Source organism: Rhinolophus hipposideros, assembly GCF_964194185.1.
Source record: "Rhinolophus hipposideros genome assembly, chromosome: X".
NCBI lineage: Eukaryota > Metazoa > Chordata > Mammalia > Chiroptera > Rhinolophidae > Rhinolophus > Rhinolophus hipposideros.
The window spans coordinates 70,925,614-70,950,818 of record NC_138046.1 but is presented as its reverse complement, the minus strand read 5'-3'; the positions used below and the strand labels follow the sequence as shown (position 1 = coordinate 70,950,818).

At 36.7% G+C, this 25,205-nt stretch overlaps 1 pseudogene across 1 annotated transcript in view; it reads right to left on the bottom strand.

Annotated features, from left to right (window-relative positions):
- The window catches only part of LOC308495050 (small ribosomal subunit protein eS8-like), an 89,813-nt pseudogene that overhangs the window by 2,922 nt on the left and 61,686 nt on the right, over positions 1-25,205 (bottom strand). Inside the window, exon 2 of the transcript in view lies at positions 1,813-1,950. The product of the transcript in view is annotated as a small ribosomal subunit protein eS8-like (transcript). The remainder of the gene's footprint in view (positions 1-1,812; positions 1,951-25,205) is intronic.

Sequence of the window (25,205 nt, the reverse complement as noted above, 5' to 3'; positions counted from 1 at the left end):
TTTGATACAGTAATGCTGGCCTCATTTTGCATGAATTCCCTCTTCTTCATTTTTAAAAAAAGTGTTTGAGAAGCATTGGCTTTACTTATTCTTTAATTAATTACTAGAATTATACAAAAAAAGCCATCTAATCCTATGTTTTTCTTTGTTGGGAGTTCTTTGATTACTAATTCAATGCATGTTTTTAATTAAAATTTATTGGGGTGACAATGGTTAGTAAAATTGCATAGGTTTCAAGTGTAAAATTTGTTTTATATCATCTATATTTCACATTGTATGTGGGATATAAAACTGAAAGCAACAAAGGAAGAATAAACTATTGTTTACCCATTCTCCCACTGATTGGCAGCTAAGCCATTTCTACTTTTAGATTAGCACAAGCAGCATAACGTGCACACCTTTATACATGTCTTCTTTTATACATTTGCAAGAGTTTATAAGCCTTAAGGTTACTCTACCCAGAAAAGCTATCATTTAGAATCAAAGGACAGATAAAGAGCTTCCCAAGAGTAATCTTGAATGTAGGTCCTTGCTTTTCATCACTTTGTATATTCTGTGTCAATCGTTTCTGGCCTGCAAAGTTTCTGTTGAGAAATCAGCTGACAGTCTTATGGGATCTCCCTTGTAGGTTACTAACTGCTTTCCTCTTGCTACTTTTGAGATTCTTTCTTTGTCCTCAACATTTGGAATTTTATTTATGACGTGTCTTGGTGTGGGTCTCTTTGGGTTGATCTTGTTTGTAACTCTCTGTGCTTCTTGTGCTTGTATGTCTATTTTCTTCTCCAGTTTAGGAAAGTTTTACATCATTATTTCTCAAATAGGTTTCCAATTTCTTGCTCTCTCTCTTCTCCTTCTGGTACCCCTATGATGTGAATGTTGGTACATTTGATTTTGTCTCAAATGTTTTTCAAACTACCCTCTTTTTTTTATTCTTATTTCTTTTTGCTGTTCTGATTGGGTGTTTTCTGCTACCTTATCTTCCAAATCATTGATTTGATAGTCTGCTTCATCTAGTCTTTTGGTGATTCCTTCTAATACATTCCTCATTTCAGTTATTGTACTCTTCTTTTCTGACTGGTTCTTTTTTAGTGTTTCTATATCCTTTTATTGTGCTTGCTGTCTCTTTGTTGAAGTTCTCACCTAGTTCCTTGAGCATTATTATTACCATTGCTTTGAACTCTGTACCTGAAAGGTTGCTTACCTCCATTTTGTTTAGTTCTTTTTCTGGAGCTTTGTTATGTTCTTTCATTTGGGACATATTTCTTTGTCTCCCCATTTTGGCTGCCACCCTGTGCTTATTTCTATATATTAGATAGGGCTACTATGTCTCCCAGTCTTCGGAGAGTGGACTTATGAGTAGGTGTCCTGTGGGGCCAGTGGCACAGTATCCTTGGTCACCTGAGCTGGGTGCTGCCAGTGTGTCCCTTGTATGATTTGTGTGTCTTCTTCTGTTGCAGTTTAGCCTTGATTGCTGTATTCACATCAACAGAAAAGATTGACCGTAGGGCTGATTTGTTGTGAGGACTGGCCATGACTACAGTGGAGGAGCTGTTGTGCAAGGGCTGACTCTATGGAGCAGGATACCCATTAGTAGGGCTCTGGTGCCTGCTGAGTGTGCCCTTTGGTTATGTTGTCCCTGGAGGCAGCCATGTGATGCTCCAGTTCAGTCTGATGGTTTGATGCTGGCCACTGGGTGTGTCAGGACTGGGGCCTACTGAACGGGCCCTTGAGAAATCCAAGTTCAATGGCAACCTGTGCCTTGCCTGGAGCCACCTGGCATGAGCCACAAAGCAATCTTCCTATGGTCACTACCCATCCTGGGCTTGGAGGTGCCTTTAGAGGCCAAACTGTGATCCAAGTCTGGCTGCCACTTGTGTCGGACTTGCAGTTGTTCAGCAAGAGGTATAGGACATGCTGAAGTCAAATGCTGCTTGTTTAGATTTTGTGAACCTTTGAGAGATTTTAGGAAAGTCTGCAGCATGAACCAAAACAGGTGGTTTGTACTGAAAATCCACTGGAAGTAGATTGAGTGTGCCCAAAAGTTGGGTTGGGTGGGGTCTCAGGGAATCATCTGGTCAGAACAAACAAACCATTTTAGCTAAGTTGATGGAAATTCAGATATGGCAGCCACCTGCTTCTGCATGTGGGGAGAGGAGAGAGCTCAATGAAGAAACAATGGATTCTGTCAGCACTTCTTTTTGGGAGAAAGCTGCCCCTCCAGCCGTTGCCCTGCAGGCCAACAACTCAGTTCCTTCCCATAAGTCTTTGTTGCCTTTCAAGCTGCTGCCCCAGCACTGGAGCTCAGAATGAGTGAGTCCATCAGCAAGTAAGTCTGAGTGCCAGCCCATTAAGGGTAGTTCCTAGGACTGCGGCTGCCCTCCATCTCACTGAGCCACAAAATATATTGGTTTTCACAGCCAGAAGTTACTCGGCTTCTCTCCCTGGCACTGGAACCCTAGGCAGGGGAGTTTGATGTAGAACTGGAACCCCTTGCTCTTCCAGTGAGGGGATTTCCACAGCTGTGATATCCTTCTTGATATTTAAAGGTCACACATGGGTGTGGGACCATCCTGTTCCTCATCTCTGTTCCTCCTACCAGTCTAGTGGTGGCTTCTTCTATATGTCTTTAGTTTTAGGGCTTTAGTTTAGCTAGATTCTGGTGATTCTCAATAATGGTTTTTCTGTAGTTTAGTTGTAATTTTAATGTGGTCATGAGAGGAGGGAAGCACAACATTTTCCTAATCTGTCATCTTGACTGGAAATCCCCAGGTGTATAATTTTGTAATACATCATAGGTATATTGCATTGTGTGCTTACCACCCAAAGTCCAATCTCCTTCTGTCACTATATATGGCAACTGTGTTCTTAACAATCTTTGTGAGCATTAGTCAGGTTTTAGAGTTTGTCAGATGAATACCAGGGAAAAAGAAAGAGTCAAGGTAATTAAGACAGACTTGGTTCAAATTATGCATACCCAGGTTGAGAAATCTATAACTCTTATATCTGTGATTATTAATACTGGCTGAATATTATAATCACCTGTGGCACTTTGAAATATAGCAAACACCTGTGCCTAGCCCTGACCCAGTTAAATCAAATCACTGGGGGAAGGGTCCCAGTGACCCAATTACTTAAAGTGTCCCTTTAAGTAATTTCTTAAAAGTTTCCCCAAATGATTCTAAAGTACAGATAGGATTGGGAATCACTGACCTCCAGCTTCTCTCAAACATTCCTGTTCAAAACATTTAATTGCTCTCCACCACTTTCTGACTTATAATAAATTCCTCAGTTTAACATTTATGCCTTCCACATGAACCAATGTGCAGTTGACCCTTGAACAACGTGGTCCACTTACATACAATTTTTTTTCAATGAATATATAGTCAGCTTTATGTATCCTTGATCATCTGCTTATTTTCGAATCATGGGGGTTATGGAACTAATCTTTCATGAATACAACTGTAACTGTAGTTATGTTTTGGGGATGTCAAAAGTTATATATAGATTTTTGACTGCCTGTGCATCAGCGCCCATCCCCTGCATTGTGCAAGGGCCCATTGTACTTCTTTACATTTCACCCTATGCCTTCCCTCACCATAGGTGTTCTGCTTTCAATTCAAATTGACTTTCTCACTCTACCCTAAACACACCTTGCAAATGTCTGTCTCAGTAACTTTACCCGTGCTGTTTACTCCTCGAGTTGCTGAAACCCTATCCATCCTCCAAAGCCCTTCACATGAAGCCTTATGTATTTTGAACCAGATAGGATCTGTGCTCCTCTGAAGCACCACCGACCTTGTTTTCCACACCCTTATGCTCTTACCTTATTCTGCCGTTTGTTTATAATCACATATGCTCTTGACCTTGTTTTCCCTTTGCTGTAGGACAAAATATTCTCATTGGGGTATTAGAATCTGTGTGTATTTGTGCAGTTTGCAAACACATGTTCAATATTAGAATTTTACATATAAGCATATAAAATACCTACTCAAACAAATTATAAGCTCCTTGAATGTTTTATGGTTGCTGAAGATGAACATGTTTTTAAGCAAAATAAAAAGAGGACAGTGATGTGGTTAATCTCATTGTTATTTTGGGTCTCTCAGTCACCCTAGATCAATTCTGGTTTGTGGCTGGCTTATTCAGTAGGATGTTCTCCAGAACAGACCCTTTTATATAGTGCTATAAAGAAAAAAGCAAGAGGACAGCCACACTGAAATGCAAAGTTTGAGGAAAACTTTATTTAATTTTTAAGGTCAGAAAGCTTAACGCAAACTGACTTTGCCAAGTAAAGTGGTGCTCAGATTGTTGAAGGCCAACTTCTTTCCAGAGGACATTATGCCACAGAAACACAAACTCTGTGTTTTTACTAAAGCTTCATGGCAACCTTGATACAAAATCCTATTAAATTTATGGGGTCCAGCTTTGATTCCCCAGGAGAATATCTTTCTAGCTTTCCATTTATAAAGAGAAAAATGTTTCAAGGCTCAATAAATTCAGTTAATCAAAGCACAAAAACATCAGTTTCTGATTAATTGTATTTCATAGTGGGTCTCACAAAGCTATTTCAAGATGAATAACTCATTCTGTTATAATAATTAAATTCTGATTTTCCCTCTCATAGGGTCGGGAAAACTGATCAAGTAATGGATAATGAAGAAACAATTCAATTTCTATTAATAGTACACCATCACACTTTAAAATTATCCCATAATAATACATTTGCTTTTGTTTGAAAGATTTGGTGTTCCATAAGAAATATCTAGCATCAAATGTATAAACTGCTGACTATATATTGTATAATATTGTAACTATTATGGAGTATACCTTTGACTTCATGTTGTTAATTATATACCTTCTAAAATTATCAGTAGAAATAAAAATAACACCCTACAGACATTGATTTGCAATTTTAATTATATCAATTAAAAGACTAATCTAGGACGAAACAAATATACTTTTCCCAATAAGAGCACTATTTTTCTTATAGGAAGTACCTTTACAATTTCTCCCTTATCACAGTCTAATGAATCTTATTTTATATATATAATTTGTCTTATTTTAAACTACAGATGCAATAAAAAGATACTAAAATCACCGTAGACTTATGAGAAATTAGATAATACCAGTAGAGGACTTTGACGTATAAAGTTAATGGCTAATATTGAATCAAACAGCTAACTACTGGCATTATTGTTTGAAACAGCATTTATGTTGCAATGCTATCAAAATTATAAACTAAAGGAAATGCACTATATTAAAATAAAATAGAATTTATTTCCTATATGTTGCAAGGACAAAGAAACAGCATGAAGTGACTAAAAGAAGGAATCCTGTGCAATTTCATTAACTGAAATAATAATGTTTTATTATTTAAGGTCAGGATTAGTAATCTTATATTTTTAAAATCTTCTGTAGAATCTAATTATTCCTGTTTGAATAGAGACTGACCATGAGTGCATAACACTTGCGAAATAAGCTATTCAATTTGCAACACATTTATATTTTATAAATATAGCTATTATTGAGTTCCTTTCAGTATGTCTCATGAAAATATGTAGTAAAAAACTGGTTCTGAACCCCTTGTGATTCAAATTATTATATCAGTAAGCAGTCGCCCTCAAATCTATGTAGATGATAGTTATACACTTTAAAAAATCAGGGCAGTTTTACATAAAGCTGGTTTACTTTGATACTTTTTCACTCCTAAGGAATTGTTTCTCCCTGGAAGTAAATTACAAAACTGAAGCATATATACATGGTGTTATAAGCTGTGCTTTCTCCATCATTATGGATAATTCCCTTCCCTATTTCAAATTGAATAACTCATTCTGCCATTTGATGTTTGAACAGTTGCCTTATTTTAATCAACGGAGTCCTAAGAATGGGACAAAAATATGCAATTTTGAGAAATAACCACCATAAAATCTGAAGAGATAAACATAATTCTAAAAGTTCAGAAAAAAAAAAAAGCTCGATAAAATTCCATAAGAAAAATAGAGTGATGTTACAAAGACGGTAGGAGATGCCAGCCTCCACCCACCCCAAAAGATCAACAATTAGAAATATCCATGAAAAAAAACTGCTCTAGGAGAGCTGTAGAATCGACTTAAGAAACTTCAGCAATACAGTGAAATAAAAAAGTTGAGAATAACTACATAAAAAATGGAAGGAAGAACAGCTTCATTTTACCTCCTCCAAGCATTGCTCAGCACCAAGAGGAAACACCCAAGCCAGAAAGTGTTCCTCTCACTGAAAGAGGGAGAGCAGGGTGAGAGATCATTTCCCAAGTTATTTTGGACACCTCACAACTCACTTTGACTTCACCCCACCCAGACTTGAGAAGCTGAGACGTATAGAGATGGCTAGGAGGAAGGAAGAAAAGCACGGTCTGTCAGTATCAGCCATGTCCTGGGAGTCATCACAGTTCCTAATCACTTGCTTTGCAGACAACCCGAGCAGCTTTCACCATTGAAGAAACCAATAACCAGCACAGCTGTTGTGGATGCCCTGCAGACTTCATCTTTTTTGCCCCAAAGGTATTTGCATCTCCTAATGCAAGCCACCAGAGTCCCTCCCCATTCCCTTCCCTGCACCTCTAACGAAGCCTTGGGCCCATATCCGCAGCTAGTTCTGTTCTCTGCAGGTGAGCAAGTGCAAGACTCCAACCTAGATCCTTACACAGGTGACCCCACTGCTATGCCTGCCTGCCCCTCCAGCTGTGCACCTGCATGCCACTGGCCTGATGCCCATCACCAAACTACATTGCCATACGCACATCCATGGCAAGACTTTTCAGCCAAGAAAGTGTATGCTTATAGCCAAGGCTCCCACTAGTGCTTGTGGGCCTGGATTAGGGCCTATCAATGCCTTACTCCAATGGCTTTACCTGCAGCTAACCCCTGCCCAGCTGTCCACCTGCTTGCCTCCAACCTGTTCCCCATGACCAGTCTCTACTGCCAATACACACCTGCAGCATCAAGAGTGCATGCAAACAGCCAGGGCCCATGCAGCCGCTTGTGAGCCTGACTCCAGCCCTGATTCAGGTTTCCGGTCTGCACCATTAAGCTCACTTACAGCTAGCCCCTCCGGCTGTTTACCTGTATGCCCCTGGCCCAACTCCCAACACTGGCCTCCACTGCTGTATTCCTATATTGAAAACCAGCAGCCACAAGAGGGAATGATGACATCTAGGGCCTCCACAACTTCCAGTTCACCCACAGTTGACCCCAGCCCATTCTGCTTACTCTGGCTCCGAATACTCTATGTGTGTTTGCAACTGGCCACTGTCACTACACAGGCATTTACCACTGTCCCTCACAGCAAGTGTGTGCCCACCACCAGCTCCAGCCACCACTGCTGGCTGCCTTGCTCTCTCGCCACTGGAATTGGAGGTGTACATCTGCATAAACACATTTCATCACAAACTTGTTTATTTCCCATTTGTTCCTTTAGAAACCCATTTGTCTTTCCTAAAGAAACCATTTTACCTTCCCATAGAATCCCTTCTCTCCCCACTCCCCTTTCGCTATTAAATTAGTTATACAACCTCCTATTGTAATTATTGATTGAGACACTACCTTTGTGCACTTCCACATGCAAATAATAAACTTTGTCTTTTCTCATATTACATATAAGATTATTATACCTGTAAACAGATATAATTTTACTTCTTCATAGTTTGTATTCCTTTTATGTCTTTATTCTTACATAATTACTCTGCCTAGGACTTTCAGTACTATGGTGAATAGAAAGGATACTCAATTTTAACAAAGTTTTAGGACTAAAAATTTTAAGAGAGATAAAGAGAAGGACACACCTTAAAAAGAAAAAAAAAAGATTGTCCATCTTTCCCTTCAACTATAATACTCTTCTCTTGCACAAAGTAAATATTCTTTCCGTAGCTTCATGATTTTAGCTCTTTCTCATAGAATTAAACTTAAGAGAGTGCAGTTGTAAATTATTAGCAAAAATTAAATGAAAAATTTATATTTATTTTATCTTGTATATTAACATTCATTATTTAAAAGTGTATATACTGTACCAAAATATTAAATACAGAATATTAAACTATGCCCTTGAAATATGTTTCAGATCTATGAGAAAAAGTATGCCTTAATGTGTTGCCTGTCCCTTTGTTATTTTTTTTAGATTTTATGAAAATATAGCAAATATACAACATTATATTAGTTTCATGTATACAAAATTATTATTCAACATTTATATAAATAAAGGAGTGATCACCATGATAAGTCCAGCAACCATCTGACACCGTATAAAACCATCACAATATTTTTGACTATATTCCCTGTGCTGTACATCACATCCCCATGACTTGTTTTATACCTGGAAATTTGAACCTCTTATTCCCCTTCACCTTCTCCCCTCCACAGCCTTTTTAAATTTTTCAATTACAATTGATATTCAATATTATTTTATATTAATTTCAGGTGTACTGCATAGTGGTTAGATATTTATGTAATTTTAAGAAGTGATCCCCCTGACTACTACTCACCTGGCACTATACATAGTTGTTACCATATCATTAACCACATTCCCAATGCTTTACTTTGCATACCCACGATTTTTTGTAATTACCAATTTGTACTCCTTCATGCCTTCATCTTTTACATCCTGCCCCCCAACCACCGTCCCACCTATCACTGCGATAAATCTAGTACACATCTGACACCATACACACTTATTACAATATTATTGACTAATCCCTTATGCTACGCCCGACAACCCCATGATTATTATGTAATAACAAATTTGCACTTCTAAATCCCTTCCCCTTTTTCACCCACCTCCATGCGCCCTCCTGCCTGGCAACCATCGAAGTGTTCTCTGTATCTATGAGTTTGTTTCTGTTATGTTTTTTTCTTTGTTTTGTTCTTTAGATTCCACTTATAAGTGAAATCACATTGCATCTGTCTATCTCTGTCTGACATACTCCACTCAGCACAGGACCCTCCAGGTCCATCCACGCTGCTGCAGATAGCAAGAACCCATTCTCTCCCATGGTTGAGCAATATTCCATTGTATAGATGTACCAAACCCTCTTTATCCATTCATCCATTGATGAACACCCAGGCTATCACCATATCTTGGCCATTGTAAACAATATTTCAATGAACATATGGATGCACATGTCCCCTTGAAGTAGCATTTTGGGTTTCTTTGCAAGAGGGATTATTGGGTTCTTCTTTGTCTCTATAGCTTTTGTTTTAAAGTCTATTTTGTCTGGTATAAGTATTGTGACCCCAGGTGTTTTTCGTTTTCTAATTTCCATTTTCATAAAACATCTTTTCCACATCTCTTTACTTTCAGTCTGTGTGTGTCTTTCTATCTCAAGTAAGTCTGTTTTAGGCAGCATATGTAAGGGTCTTCTAATGTTATCCACACAGCAACCCTATCTTTTGACTAGAGCATTTCATCCATTTACATTGAAAGTAATTGTTGCTTATATGTAATTATTGTCATTTTATTGTTTATATTTCGACTTTTTTTTTTTTTTTTGTCTTGGAGAAGTTCTTCGAAGATTCCTTTTAATTCTAGTTTGGTGTTGATGAACTCTTATATTTTTCTTTTCTGGGAAGATGTTTCTGTCATTTGATTCTAAATGATAGCTTTACTGAATAGAGTAATCTGCTTGTAGGTCCTTGCTTTTCATCACTTTGAATATTTCTTGCCAATCCCTTCAGCCTGTAAAGTTTCTGTTGAGAAATCAACTGACAATCGTATAGGATCTCCCTTGTAGGTTAGTAACTGCTGTTCTCTTGCTGCTTTTAAGATTCTCCATTTGTCTTTAACTTTTGGCATTTTAATTATGATGTCTCTTGGTATGAGTTTCTTTCGATTCATCTTTTTTGGGACTCTCTGGGCTTCCTGGGCTTATATATCTATTTTCTTCTCCAGTTTAGGAAAGTTTTTTGTCATTATTTCTTCAAATATGTTTCCAACTCCTTGCTCTCTCTCTTCTCCTGGTACCCCTATGATGCAAATGTTGGTAAGCTTGATGTTGTCCCAGAGGCCCCTTAAACTATCCTCATTTTTAAATTTTTTCCTCTTTTTTCGCAGTTCTGATTGGGTGTTTTCTGCTACCTTATCTTCTAAATCATTAATTTGATCATCTGCTTCATTAAATCTACTGTCAATTTCCTCTAATGCATTTTTTATTTCAGTTATTGTATGCTTTATTTCTGACTGGTTCTTTTTTATGTTTTCTATCTCCACTTTTATGTATCCTATTTCTTTGTTGAAGTTCTCGCCTAGTTCCTTAAGCATCCTTATCACCAGTGTTTTGAACTCTGCATCTGGTTGATTGCTTGTCTCCATTTTGTTTAGTTCTTTTTCTGGAGCTTTGTTCTGTTCTTTTATTTGGGACATGACTTTCTCTCCCCATTTTGACTGACTCTCTGTGTTTGCTTCTATGTACTAGGTAAGGTGGCTATGTCTCCCATTCTTATTAGAGTGTCCTTATTTAGTAGGTGTGTTGTGGGGCTCAGTGGCACAGTCTTCCTTGTCACCTGAGCTGGGTACTCTAGGTGTGTACCTTGTGTGGGATGTGTTTGCATTCCTGTTGTAGTTGAGCCCTGGTGGCTATTGGCATCTCAGTAGGAGGGATTGATCCTCAAGCTGATTGGTTGTGAGGACTGGCTATGATTACTGTAGAGGAGCGGTTGTGCAGGAGTTTACTATACAGAGAAGGATTCCTTTTAGCAGGGTTCTGGTGCCTGCCCGGTGTGCCCTTTGTGTGGGACATCACTGGAGAAAACCAAGTGATGCTTTGGCTGGTTCTGAAGTTGGCCACCAGATATGCCAGCCCCTGAGCCTCCTGACTTGGGCTTTACTGCAGTTTAGCTGAAGCCTGTGTCCTGCCCAGGGCCACCTGATATGAGCCACAAAATAATCCACTGATGTCCACCCCCAACAATGGGCTTGACTATGCCTTGAGAGGCAAAGCAATGAACCAAGGCTGGTTGCCATTAGTGCCAGGCCCAGGGCTGCTCAGCAAGTGGCACAGGACACACCAAAGCCAGATGTTGTTTGTTTGAGTTTTGTGAACCTCTGAAAGATATTAGAAAGGTTTACAGGAGGAGCAAGGAAATACCACTGTCAGTGTCTTGGATAGACTCAAAAGTTTGGTGGGACAAGGTCTCAGGGAATCAGCACGAACTAATAATGTTAGCCAAATTGATGGAGATTCAGATACTGCGGCCACCTGTGTCTGCATGAGAGGAGAGGGAAGAGCTCAACCATGAAAAAATGGCTCCTGCCAGCTCCTCAGTCTGGGAGAAAGTTTCTCTTCTAGCCCTCACTGTAAAGCCAGACAATTTAGTTCATCCCTATTTATCCCTGGTGACCTTTGAACTGTTACCCCAGCACTGGATCTCAGAGGGAGTGAGTCCATCAGCAAGTAACGCCATGTGTGGGCCCTTTAAGAGAAGTGACTGGGACTGTAGCTGCCCTAGTCTCACTCAGCCATAATCTCTACTGGTTTCACAACCAGAAATCATGGTGACTTCTCTCCCTGGCACTGAAACCCTGGGCTGCAGAGCCTGCTGTAGGACTGGGACCCCTCAATCCTCCAGGATGGACTTCTGCAGTTGAGATATCCCTCCCAATGTTTAATGGTCACAGTGAGACCAGACCATGCCAGGTCTATGCTCCTCCTACCAGTCTTGAAGTGGCTTCTTCTGCATGTCCTGAGTTGAACGGGTTTGGTTTAGCTAGACTTCAGGTGATTCTCTATGATGGTTGCTCTGTTGTTCAGTTGTAATATTCACATGATCCTGAGGGGAGGTATGCACGGCATTGATCTATACCACCATCTTAATCAGATCCTTTTCCTGGCCCTTTAATTTTTTTTTCATTTTCTTTTTCTGTAAGTAAAAACTTTCTCTTCAAACTCTGGTTTTAGCTGCTTCTTCTAAACAGGCTTATCATGTGTAATGGGTGTATCATGTATAGCATGACCTAATGGCTTGTATGTATTTGAAAATCTCAACTATCTGTTGTGAGTGTAGTTATTTTGTAAGTCCTCTATGGTGAAGATCATAATGTGACTTATGAAGTAAAATTAAAAAGGATACATTATCATAATAGCATATTTCCATAAGTACAGCTCTTTTTGATGTTTCTTTAAAGTAGGGAACTTTTATACAGGCTATTTTATGGGGAGTCATGGAAACTACCAGTACCCACAAGTTCATTTGAAAAACATGCAGCTTAGCAATTTTCTGCCAGAATGTAATAAGATGGCTATATGTATGCCATGGCTTAATAGGATAGCCATGTCTTGCTACAGTCTGCACAAAATCTACCAGTACCCTGACCTTAAATTGAGTGCAACAGAGGGAAAAGCCACACTGGTGGAAGTACCTGCAATATTGAGTATAAGACAAGGCTATTTGCTTTTTGTTCACCAACCTAACTGAATATGTGTTAATTATTTTTAGTTTATTTCTATTTTGTGGAATATTACTTTCAAAACAGATGAATCTTTCCCCAAAGCCTGTTCCCACCCCTGAAGATAAAAGAAAAGATTTACATAATATGGATATAAATATTTAAACAATAATGTTTGTATTTTGGTATGTTTTAACTGAATTATTTTCTTATTCAGCTGGAAGTACAAGAACAAATAACCATAGACTGGGTGGCTTATACAAGAAACATTTCTCATAATTCTGGAGATTAAGAAGTCAAAGTTCAAGGTCTCAGCAGATGTTTTTGTCTGGTGAGAACTCTCTTCCTGGTTTGCAGACAGCCTTGCTGTGTCCTCTCATAGTGGAGAGAGAGTGAGTTCTGGTCTCTTCCTCTTCTTATATAAAGTCACTAATTCCATCATGGAGGTTCAACCCTCATGATCTAACTTAAACCTAATTACCTCCCAAACGCCCCACCTCCAAATACTATTACATTGAGGATTAGTGCTTCAACATGAATTTTGAGAAGACATAAAAATTCAGTCCACAGCAATGATCAATGCATTAACAAAGGTATAAAATAAGATTACCCATTTATAATGAATCACTATAATCAGATATATAGAAAAAACTGGTAAAATATGAGCAAAGGAACTATTTAAAAAATTGTCTTATACTTAAAATTGGACAGAACAAATTCCTGGGTTTCCAAGGCATTGTCTAGCAAATCCTCTGGGGATTATTTAAGAGGAGTTTTAACTTTGGTTGATTTTTTTCCTTCACTAAAATTTTCCTATTTTGTTGGTGCAAAAGTTATCTTGTAGACAACTGACAGTAATATAGATAATTTTTCTTCTAAGCTATGCAGATGTTTTTTTTTTTTTCCAGTAAAAATACATTCATTTGTCACCTGGTAGAAAAAAAATAATCACACACATGATATTTTATTGTCCTATAAGATATAAGCCATTTTGCATATAGCAAATTTATTTCAGTGTTTCTACTCAGTCTTTATGTGTCTTTTCTTTAAGTTCTCCTTTGAACTAGTCATAATAGACAGAGGGTGCCAAAAAAATGTACACACATTTTAAGAAAGGAAAAAAACTGTATTAAAATTGTAATACTCAATATATACCCATAACAAAAGATAAATACAAGCCATGTGTATACATTTTTTGGCAACCCCAGTATTACTGGTTATCTCATTAACCTAAGTGTTAAATAAAATTTTTGACAAATGTTCATTTTATATTTTCATGTCACATATTTCAAAATTTCTGAAAATTACACTATAACAGATACATAAAATACAATATGTACTGACCAAAAAAGGCTTCATTTAGGCACTGTTTTGTATAGGATTGCTGCTTATCTGATCTGACCATTTTTTTCCATAAGAGTCATCAGCGTAATTGCCAGTTGTTTCTTTCAGTGGTGATATACATTTTAAAATTACTGAAGTGATTCTTTTTTGGTTGTTTATATAAAATCCCAAAAGAATTATAAAACAGTGTCTGAGTCCATGGTACAGTAACAAAGAAAAATGGAAAATATATTTATAATTAACTTCATTTTTTCAAATTGTATACACAACAATTTTTTTTTTAAATGTCAGTCCTTGGGGTGGCCAGGTAGAGCGTGGTGCTGGTAGCACCAAGGTTGCTGGTTTGATCCCCAAATGAGCCACTTTTAAAGACATATAAAAGTTCTGATCATTTTAGGTATGGTTACAGGAAATGGTTTTGTACTGGTCCTTTGTGCATTCTCCTTTTATTTTGAGATTATGGCTTTGTGGGGTTTACTTATCATCTTCTCTTTCCTAATACATTTCAAGTTCCAAACTGTTTAAATGAACATGACTTTGCATCTGGACTTTCATATTAATAACAGAGTATTTTCAGTAGCTCTGTCCACAATTGCTTCAAGTTCAAAATTTATCACAAAATTGTGACCAACTTTATCTTTACATATGTATGATATATTTGGAAAGAAAAAAAAAAACTTACGGTAACTGGCTGTTAAAGAATTTCTGTCCCACATAAATATGGACAGATAGTTTTGACAAAGGATCCAAAAACATACAATGGAAAAAAGACAGCCTCTTAAATAAATGATTCTGGGAAAATTGGAAAGCCACATGCAAAAGAATGAAACTAGACTGCTATCCATCACCATGTACCAAAATTAACTCAAAATGGATCAAAGACCTAAACATAAGACCTGAAACAATAAACTGCATAGAAGAAAATATAGATACTAAACTTATGGACCTTTGGATCAGAGGATTTTATGAATTTGACTCCAAAGTCAAGGGAAGTAAACGCTAAAATAATATGAATAAAATTATATCAAACTAAAAAGCTTTTGCACAGCAAAAGAAACAATGGACAAAATAAAGAGGCAATCAACCAAATGGGAGAAGATTTTTGCAAATACCTCTGATAAGGGGCTAATATCCAAAATACATAAGGAACTCATACAACTCAACAACAAAAAGGCAAACAATCCAATTTGAAAAATGGGCATTTCTCCTGAATAGACATTTCTCCAAAGAGGACATACAGATGGCCAATAGACTTATGAAAAGATGCTCAACATCACTAATCATCAGAGAAATGCAAATTAAAACCACAATGAGACATCACCTCACCCCAGTTAGAACGGCTATCATCAACAAGACATATAGTTACAAGTGTTGGAAAGGATGTGGAGAAAAAGGAACCCTCATACAGTGTTGGTAGGAATGTAGACTGGTGCAGTCGCTATGGAAGGCAGTGTGGAGTTTCCTCAGAAAATTACGAATATAATTACTATATGACCCAGCAATCCCTCTCCTGGGTATCTACCCAAAAATCTGAAAACATTTATGCCTAAAGACAAGTGTGCTCCAGTGTTCATTGCAGTTTTGTTTACGGTGGCCGAGACATGGAAACAACCAAAATGCCCTTCGATAGATGAATGGATAAAGAAGTTGTGGTATATATACACAATGGAATACTATTCGATGGTAAAAAAGATGAAATAGGACCATTTGTGACAACATAGATGGATCTTGAAGTTATAATGCTAAGCGAAGTGAGTCAGACAGAAAAAGTAGAGAACCATATGATTTGAGTGATATGTGGTATATGAAACAAAAACAAAAAAAGAACAAGACAAACAAATGAGAAACAAAAACCCATAGACACAGAAAATAGTTTAGTGGTTACCAGAGGGTAAGTGGGGGGGTGTTAGATGAGGTTAAAGGGGGGCAAATATATGGTGATGGAAGGAGAACTGACTCTGGGTGGTGAACACACAGTGGGATTTATAGATGATGCAATACAGAATTGTACACCTGAAATCTATGTAATTTTACTAAGAATTGTCACCCCAATAAACTTTAATTTGAAAAAAAAAGGAAATACCTGAAGAGCATTTTCTGGAAACTAAACCTAGAAGATGACGATCTGGGTTATAGATAAAATTTAAATTTCACATTGCCTAAAAATTGGCTAGTCTTGGTAATGGTATCAAGCAAGAAAAATGTAAGTAAAGTTTAGCTATATTCTTCAGAGAGTAAAAAAGATATCATGAGTATGTGACTTGATTCTTACTTTTATTCTCTTTTGTCCCTTTTGTTTTTTTATGGTTTGTTAGAAAATTTTCCTGTGGAAAATATTGACCTTAGGAATTTCATAAAATCTCCTGTAAGGGTAGTTTTTAAAATGTCTGTAAAAATTCCAGCAGAAAAAAAAATAATTCTGGGAAGAAAATTACCTTGCCACCCTGAATCTATTTCTATATCGCATGATAATGCTATACTAAAACATTGTGTGCCAACATATAATATACTTACAAATATTTTTTAAAGTTGTGGCTGTAAGTGGTCTCAGTGGATGAATAAATGCCTTTTAGATTGTCGTATATTGTTTCCCTAAATTAGAAAATTAAATATATTTTAAAACTACTTATATAAGTTGAAGCATATTAATGAGTTAAATTATAAATTTTATGATGATTTAGTTTTTCTAAAGGTTTCATCAAAATCGGGTCCAACTACTTATAGTTAAAATAGATTCTTACACACAGATGTAAACCGCTGCTACTTGATTTTGACAGTCTACTTGGCAAAGCGTTTTTCTGTTCAATGTGGTGGTTTGTCTGGTTCTGTGTTTAGTATCTATCTATAAAATATATTTAGGCCATAACCTATTTTTAATGGATCTATTTTTTTTTCCTGAGGCATTGTATCCTATAAATAATAGACAGAAGTGCACTTGCTAGTTGGATTTTTTTGTTTTTGTTTTTTTGGTATGTCTGTGTGTGTGTGTGTGTGTGTGTGTGTGTGTGTGTGTGTGTTTGATAAAGAGAAGTTTTAGAGAGTAGAATTTAAAACAAACATAGTTTATTTGCAGACACCGTAGTGTGAAGAAAATTTTCATCACTGTTTTTGAGTACACGATGTGAGAAGATTACCAACAAAGGTGAAAATATCTTCCGTTCTATTTTAGTAACACTTGTTAAGCAAGCATTTCTACTTAGAAAACATGTAATTTTTTTTAGTTTCTAACAGATATGTTGAGAAATTTTAGGATATTTAGGAAATTGAAAGAGATATATTATGGTTCTATGTCTTTTAAGACAGATTCTCTATATTTTTCTGTTAGCATTGGAGTACCATTACAATGAACTTCCAAATGCACCCACTTAATCCCAAATCTGGCTGTTAAACAAGAATGCAAAGAAAGAGACATATTATAATCTCTGGACCTAAAATATAATTTTCCTCTCCCGTTGGCAATGACACTTAAAATTACAAGCATTATAGCATTATCTTTCATTTGTATTATTAATAATGAAAGAATAAAATTCAACCAGATCCAGGATGGAAGTGGGTAAACAATATTCATATCAGAATCTCATAAAACAGGTGAAAAAGAGAGAAGTTATATATTTATTAAAAGAGCATACAGAAAATGGTGGAGTATTAAAAATATTGCTTGGGGATGACTGATAATCTATTGGCAGAAAATAAAAGTAGATCCTAGCAACACACCATTTATGCAATAATTGCAGGTCAACTAAGACAATTATAAAAACCATATAAATATTATAAAGACACAAAGGATAATATTTGTAAATTCTTTGGACAGAGGAGGCCTGCTTAAGCAAGACAAGGATCCCAAAAGCCATAAGTGAAAAGAGTTGATATCATAAATATTTCTATGTGGCAAAAGACATCATTCAAGTCAAAAGACAAATGATGACAGTCTGAGAAATTGATTGCAACACAAAACAAAGTATTTTTCACTGTAAATATTTGTTGCAATAAATAAACAAAATGTAGCTACAAAATACTATGAATAAAACAATCAATCTGTTGTAAAATGGGAAATGTAAATATGCCATTCATGGTAGAGGTCATGAATATAATAAACACGTCAAATATACTAAATGGCTCTAGTAATAAGAGGCAGGAAAATTAAAATAACATAAATTAATGTTTTTCCTCCATCAGATTGGTAAAATTGTTAAATGATTTATTAAAAGAGGATAGACTTGAGCAAAATTGTATGGGTTTAAATAATTGCTCTTTTATTTGCTAGTTGTGTAATCTTAGGCCAGATAACAACCCTATCTCTGATTCACTTTCTTCATCTATAAAAATATAAAAGTGAAGATAATGATGTTCCTCATATTACAGAACTATATTGGTATTGATTATGCCACATTATACACACACACACACACACACACACACACACACACACATATATATATATGTACATGATATACATACCAATGAGGTATATACATACCAATGTAACGCTTTTTCTAGGATGAATTCACGAACTTAATTGTCAGACCTCACAGAGACATGTGAGTTGGTGTATGGTTGTGATGCAAGAGCCGTGAATTGCTGGTGAAAGTTCAGGTTGTCTAACTTTTTCACGCAGCCTTTTCAGCACTTCCAAACAGTAAAATTGGTTAACTGTCCAGTTGGTACAAATTCATAATGAATAATCCCTCTGATATAAAAAAAAAGGTTAGCAACATCATTGCAATAAGTTTGCGAACTTTATGTCAAAACTCTAATATTACTCAACATTTTTGAAATGTAATCCAGCAGTATTTTTCTTTTAAATTAAAGTTTCTTAGAGTGACAGTTGTTAGTAAATTTACATAGATTTCAGGTGTACAATTCTGTAATACGTCATCTATATATTACATTGTGTGTTCACTACCAAGAGTCAGTGCTCTTTCCGTGACCATATATTTGATCTCCTTTACTTTCATCTACCAACACGCTCCTCCCTTACCCTTTGGTAACCCCTAAACTATTGTCTGTGTCTATGAGTTTCTCTTTCTTTATTTGTTTGCCTTGTTCTTTTGTTGTTTTCAGTTTTATATATCACATATATATGTTGAGCATTTTTTCATATGTCTCTTTGCCGTTTGTATGTCCTTTTTGGAGAAATGTCTCTTCAGGTCCTCTGCCAATTATTTAATTGGATTGTTTGTTTTTGTTGTTGAGTTGCATGAGTTCCTTCTGTATTTTGGGTATTAGCCCCTTATCAGAGGCATTGTTTGCAAAAATCTTCTTCCATTCTGTTGGTTCCCTCTTTATTTTGTCAAAAGTTTCTTTTGCTGTGCAGATGCATTCTAGTTTGATATAGTCCCATTCGTTTATTTTAGCTTTTATTTCCCTTGCCTTTCAAAACACATTCATAAACTCCTCTTTGAACCCAAGGTCCATAAGTTTAGTACATATGTTTTCTTCTATTCAGTTTATTGTTTTGGGTCTTATGGTTAGGTCTTTGATACATTTTGAATTTATTTTGGTACATGGTGACATATAGCAGTGCAGTTTCATTCTTTTGCACGTGGCTTTCCAATTCTCCCAGCACCATTTATTGAAGAGGCTGTCTTTTCTCCATCGTATGTTTTCGGCTTCTTTGTCAAAAATTGTCAGTCCATATTTGTGTGGGTTTATGTCTGGGTTCTTAGTTCTATTTCATTGGTCTGCGTGTCTACTTTTCTGCCAATACAATACTGTTTTGATTATTGTTGCCCTTGCTGGCCCAGTGGCTCAGGTGGTTAGAGCTCCATGCTCCTAACTCCGAAGGCTGCCGGTTCGATTCCCACATGGGCCAGTGGGCTCTCAAAAAAAAAAAAAAAAGAAAACACCCAAACAGAACAGCAAAAAGAAAAAAAAAAAATTATATTAGATTATTGTTGCCCTGTAGTATGAGCTAAAGTCAGGGAGTGTGATATCTCTAGCACTGTTCTTTTTTTCTTAGGAATGCTTTGGCTATTCGGGATTTATTGTGGTTCTATAGAAATCTGATGTTTTTTTCTTATATTTCTTTTAAAAATGCCATTGGGATTTTGATGGGGATTGCATTAAATCTGTGTGTTGCTTTAGGTAATACGTCCATTTTAACTATGTTGATTCTTCCAATCCATGAACGTAGAATGTCTTTCCATTTCTTTGTGTCTTCTTCAATTTCTTTTAAAAATGACTTATAGTTTTCAGTATATAGGTCTTTCACATCCTTGGTTAGGTTTATTCCTACATATTTTATTCTATTTGTTTCCATTGCAAAATAATTTTTTAAATTTCTTTTTCTGAGATTTCATTGTTAGTATATAGGAATGCAATGGATTTTTGTATATTGATTTTGTAGCTGGCATGTTTTCTGTATTCGTTTATTATTTCTAATAAATTTTGGTGGCATCTTTAGGGTTTTCTAATATATAGCATCATGTCATCTGCAAAATGTGACCTTTTAACTTCTTCATTCCCTATTTGGATGCTTTTTATTTCTCTCTCTTGCCTGCTTCCTCTGGCTAGGACTACCAATGCTATGTTGAAAAGCAGAGGTGATAGGGGACAACCCTGTCGTGTTCCTGAACATACAGCAAAGGGCTTCTGTTTTTCACCATTCATTATGATATTAGCTGATGTTTGTCATATATGGCCTTTATTATATTAAAGTATTTTCCTTCTATACCTATTTTATTAAGTGTTTTAGTCACAAATGGATGTTGTATCTTGTCAAATGCCTTTTATGAACCTATTGATGTAATCATGTGATTTTTGTCCTTTATTTTGTTTATGTGGTGTATCACATTGATTGATTTGCATATGTTGAACCATCCTTGTGCCCCCGGGATGAATCACACTTGGTCATGATGTATAATCTTTTTAATGCATTGTTGCATTTGATTTGCTAGAATTTTGTTTAGGATTTTGCATCTGTATTTATCAGATATGTTGGTCTGTAGTTCTCTTTTTTTGTGTTGTCCTTACCAGGTTTTGGTATCATGGTAATGTTGGCCTCATAAAATGAGGTAGGGCGTATTGATTCTTCTTCAATTTTGGGGGATAGTTTGAGTAGGACAGGTGTTAGATCCTCTTTGAATGTTTGGTAGAATTCACTATTGAAGCCCAGACTTTTGTTTTGGGGACGGTTTCAGTTTACTGATTCAATTTCCTTACTGGTGATTGGTCTATTTAGATTTTCTAGTTCTTCATGATTCAGGCTACAAAGGGGATATGTTTCTAATAACTTGTCCATTTCTTTTAGATTACTGAATTTGGTGGCATATAGTCCTTCATAGTATTCTTGGATGATTCTTTGTATTTCTGTGGTATCCGTGATAACCTCCCATCTTTCATTTCAAATTTTTTGTGTGTCTTTTATCTTTTATCTTAGTGAGTCTAGCCAAGGGTTTGTCAATTTTGTTAATCTTTTCAAAGAACCAGCTCTTTGTCGCATTGATTTTTTCTATTGTCTTTTTTTCTCTATTTCATTTAATTCTGCTCTGATATTTATTATTTCCTTCCTTTTGCTGACTTTCAGTTTCATTTGTTCTTTTTCTTGTTCTTTAAGGTGTAATGTGAGGTTATTTATCTGGGATTTTTTTTTCTTTCTTGAGATAGGCCTGTAGTGATATAAATTTCCCTCTTCACAGTGCTTTTACACCATCCCAAAAATTCAGGTAGGATGTATTTTCATTGTCATTTGTTTCTATGTAGCATTTGAACTCTTCTTTTATTCCTTATTTGACCCAGTTGTTCTTTAAAACTGTGTTGTTTAATCTCCAAATATTTGTGGTTTTCCTGCTTTCTTTTTGCTGTTGATAACAAATTTCAATGCCTTGTGATCGGAGAATAAGCTTGGTATGATTTCAATCTTCTTAAATTTGGTGAGGCTAGTTTTATCTCCCAATATATGGTCTATCCTTGAGAATGTTCCATGTACACTAGAAGAGAATATATAGTCTGATGTCTAGGATGAAGTACTGTATAAATATTATTTATGTCCATTTCATCTAATGTATCATTTAGGGCTGATGTTTCTTTATTTGTTTTCTCTTTGGATGATCTATTAATAGCTGTCAATGATGTATTTATGTCCCCTAGTATAATTGTGATTTGGTCAATTTCTCCCTTTAGTTCTGTTAGTAGTTGCTTGGTATATTTCAGTGCTCTCTGATTGGGGGCATAAATATTGATGACTGTTATGTCTTCTTGTTGTATAGTCACCTTTACCATTATGAAATGTCCATCTTTGTCTCTTGTTATCTTTTTCACCCTGGAGTCTGTTTCATCTGATATAATTATGGCTACATCTGAGTTTCTCTGGATACCATTTGCTTGGCGTGTCAATTTCCACCCTTTCACTTTGAGTCTATGCTTGTCCTTGTAGCTGAGATGTGTCTCTTGTAGGCAGCATATGGTTGGGTTTAGTTTTTTGATCCAATCTGCTACTCTGTGCCTTTTTATTGGTGAGTTCAGTCCATTTACATTTAGGGTGATTATTGATATGTGAGGATTTCCTATCATTCTAGCTTTGGTTTTCTGGTAAGACTGTGTCTCCATTGTTTCTTTGCCTTTTTATTGCTGACTATTATTTCAGTGTGGTTGAATTCTATGATTTTCCCCTATATTTCTTCTTTTTTGAAGTTATATATTTCAGTTCTCATTTTTTGAGTGGTTTCCATTAAGTTTATGTAAAAGAAAGTTTTATATTTAGAGTATTCCATTTTCCTCATCATTCTTACTTTCTCCATTCCCGTATACTGATTCATACCTTTACTCCCCCCCACCCCCTTTTGGGTTTTTGTTGTCACATATTATCCTTATTTATGCTGGTCTGAAAGCCTCCTTCAATATTTCTGCTAGTGCAGGTCGTAGGTTAGAAAATTCCCTCAGCTTCTGTATGTCTGGAAAGTTCTATATTCCTCCTTCATGTCTAAAGGATATCTTTGCTGAATATATTATTCTTGGCTTATAATCTCTCCCCTTCAATAGTTTGAATATTTGAGGCCACTCCTTTCTGGCTTGTAGTTTCTGCTGAAAAATCTGATGAAAACCTAATGGGCTTTCCGTTGTAGGTTACCGTCTTCTTTTCCCTGGCTGCCTTGAGGATTCTTTCTTTGTCGTCAATTTTTGACACCTTGAATACAATGTGCCTTGAAGAAGACCTGTTGGGATTGAGGTAATTAGATGTTCTATTTCCTTCCTGGATTCGAGTATACAGTTTTTTCCACAAGTTTGGGAAGTTCTTGTTGACTATTTGTTTGAGTATACTCTCTGTTCTCTTCTCCATTTCAACTCCTTCTGCTATGCCCATTATTCTTATATTGCTCTTTCTGATGGAGTCAGAAAGTTCTTGTAGAATTATTTCATTTATTGTAATTCTCAAGTCTCTCTCTTCTTCCATGTGTGTCATTTCCAGATTTCTAGCTTCAATGTCACTGATTCTTTCCTCCATCTGGTCAGCTCTATTATACCTAAGCTGGCTATTTCATTCTTCATTTCTTCTATTGAGTTCTTAATCTCCAAAAATTCTATTTGGTTCTTTTTTAAAATTTCAATGTCTTTAGTAAAATGCTCATTTTGTTCTTTGATTGTGTTTCTGAGTTCATTAAACTGCTTCTCTGTGTTTTCTTGCATCTCGTTGAGTTCTTTCAGAACTGCAATCTTGAATTCTCTGTTATTTAACTCACATATTTCCAAGTCTTTACATTCATTTTCTGGAGACTTTTCATTTTCTTTCTCAGCTGTCTTGTTACCTTAGTGATTCATGACAATTTGTGAATTATTTCCCTTCCCAGGCATCTATAGGAGTGGGTTCTGCAACAGGTTGTTAGGAAAAGGTCTTTCTTTTGCTTTCCAATAGGTATTGGTAAAATGTTTTATTTTCTATCCAAGTGTATCCATAATTCTTTCTCATGCTGTAGTTTTACATTTTCTCTGCACTGTTCCAGCTTCTCACACAATGTGGGGAGTCCCTGGAAGGTGGGCTTCTCACTGTGAGAAGTGCCGGTTCTCAGGGCACTGCCTCCATTGGAGTATGTGGAAAGCTTCTGAAGTTCCAAAGGTCTTCCTGCACCAGATTCAGAGCCGTGTGTTTCAGCAGCTCTGTTTACCCCTTCAGGGATCTGCCCAGATACGTGGGAGCAGAGACAGGGTGGGTTGTGAGTGGTAGCTGTCAGCAATGGTGGTGACCACCAACACAGCCCATCCTGCACCCAGGGCTCCCTGCCCTTTGCTGGAACCAGATAGGCTGGGAGTCCGTGGCTGTGGGCCACAGTTCTCAGAACTGCAAGTATTCTGTTCTTTTGGTCTTACACTGCTACTGTTCCTCTTCTCACGCTGGGGAGGAGGGGGTGGGGCGAGCTCTGGGAGGGTAGATAGGAGATGGCTAGGCTCCACACCTAAGCCTTGTGTCCTCTGCTTGGCAGTGATGGCTTTAACTGCTGTTTCACCCTTCTTCCCTCAGTCTTTGCTCTGAGGTCTCCGATGTTAGGGTTGGGTTCAGCCATGTTATATGCTGATACCTCAGGCGGAATTGTGGGCCATAAGTGGAGCACTAGCAGCCCGAATCTTCCCTCTTCCATGGGTGAGGTAGGTCCGGAATGCAGCGAGGTTGGAGCTCCGAGCTAGGTCTGTGTCCTGCGCCCTCGTGGCCCATGTCTCCACACTCCCTGCTTCCCACTTCCCCCACTCTTCCAATTTGCCCACCTTTAGATGATTTCGGTTGCAAGTCTCTTAGTCTTGTCTGTCTGCTGCACAGGGAGTCCTTTGTGGAATTATGTCGGTAGTTGTTCAATTTGTTGTAAATCCAGCGGAGATTTCAAGAGGCTCACCTCATGCTGCCACTTCTATGACGTCATCCCCAGCAGAATTTTTTAAAATTGTAAATTCACATTCCCTTTAAGTCTTATATTGGAGAAATTATCTAAAGAAATAAAAGTTATTTTCATGTTGTTTGTGGCAAAAAACCTTTATGTGTCTTTGAGATCCATCAATAGGGAAATGAAGCAATAATATATGGCATAGTAGCAGTGGAGTATGATCAAGCTTCTGTAAAGGATACAGTAAATTTGTATTAAATTCTTGAAAGAATATCCACCATGTTTTTTTCAGTAAATGAAACTGGTAAATAATAATGTGTAGTACAAAACAAAAAAACTAGCATCTACATGTAAACGTACATGTAAGGGAGTTAAATATATGAAAGGAAGAGGCATCAAGTTTTGGACGACAGTTATTTTGGGGGATAGGGATAATAAGATGAAAGGGAACCTGTTGATTTCACTTTAGGCACTGCTGGCCTATTAGGACTTGAATATCACCTCTGTGAGGGCAGGGCCTTGTATATGTTATTCACTGCTATATATAAAGTGCTCAGAAATAAACATTTTTAAATGAATAAAAAATCAGTTTAAATTGTCATAAAAGTATACATATGAGTTCTGACAATTAAGTTTGTAAAC